Source organism: Rhea americana, unplaced genomic scaffold (genome assembly GCF_003343005.1).
Source record: "Rhea americana isolate MKP2758 unplaced genomic scaffold, rheAme1 scaffold_85, whole genome shotgun sequence".
Classification (NCBI taxonomy): Eukaryota; Metazoa; Chordata; class Aves; order Rheiformes; family Rheidae; genus Rhea; species Rhea americana.
The window spans coordinates 2,333,469-2,334,479 of record NW_028187034.1 but is presented as its reverse complement, the minus strand read 5'-3'; the positions used below and the strand labels follow the sequence as shown (position 1 = coordinate 2,334,479).

General features: G+C 52.6%; 1 protein-coding gene across 1 annotated transcript in view; it reads left to right on the top strand.

Moving 5' to 3' along the window:
- The first annotated feature begins 462 nt into the window (after window positions 1–462).
- The window catches only part of CDC42EP1 (CDC42 effector protein 1), a 10,782-nt gene continuing 10,233 nt past the window's right edge, over window positions 463–1,011 (top strand). The window contains exon 1 of the mRNA XM_085323577.1: window positions 463–703. The gene's annotated coding sequence lies outside the window, so the exon portion shown is untranslated. The remainder of the gene's footprint in view (window positions 704–1,011) is intronic.

Below are 1,011 nucleotides of genomic sequence, written 5' to 3'. Positions count from 1 at the left end.
CTCCAGCATGACTGCACACCCCCAGACCAAAGGCTCCTCTCCTCATTCTTGGTCGTTAGCGCTCTGTCCAGGGCATTGAGAACTTCACATCCAACATGGGCTGGGATGATCCCAGGTGATACATGATGGTTTTCACACGCAGAAGACAAATTCCTTTCTTTTACCCCCCAGCCAGGTTTCCTTAATCAGGTCTGCTGGAGAGCTGGGCTTTCCCCTTCCCTCAAATTCACTGAATCTGGGCTTCTTCACAGGCGACACAGAGTCTGATCCCAGAGGAAGGGAAATGGTACTAGGGAAGGGGGGGAGGCACAGAAGTTCCTGAAGTTTTCTGTCCTGGATAGTTGGAATAAATCTCATTTTCTCTGGTCTCATTGCTGAGGCAAAGATTGCTTAGGGTTAGCGAGGATTGGTTCAGCAGCGCCGCAGCCCGCCCCCTCCTTCCCACATCCCCTCCCCGCCAACTTCACTCCCTCTCTCCACTGGCACCAGTGTGTTATGTACAGCAGCCAAAAGAGCAGCCTAGGGAGCCAGCATTGGGGGGGGGGGGGCAGCCGTGAGTAAAGGGGGGAGTATGCCTCCCCTCCACCCCTCCTCAGGGACACAGCACTGGTAGCCCTTGGAGCAGGCTTGAAGGGGCACTCTGGGAGCGACTCCGAACTTTTCTGCTGGAGGACAAAAAAAAGAAAGCCCCGATTCTTACGAGGTAAATTTTGAAAGTTTTAATTCCTATGCAYGTAGGGCTTGGGGAGAGGAAGAGATGTTTCAGAGCAGAAGAAAAAGTTTGGAGGGGGTGGTAAGAGCGGGACTGAAGGGGTGGGAGAACTGGGAGGGGTAGCAAGACGATGAAGACGGGGAGGATGTAGCAAAAGAAGGGGAGAAGAACGCAGGAATGCAACAGGAAATGAAGAGAAGAGGAATCGAAAGATAGAGTAAAGAGGAGAGAGACTGGAGGAGAGAAGAAAAAAATGGGACAAGAAGGGAGCCCCAAGGAAGCAAACTCAGAGCTGGGAA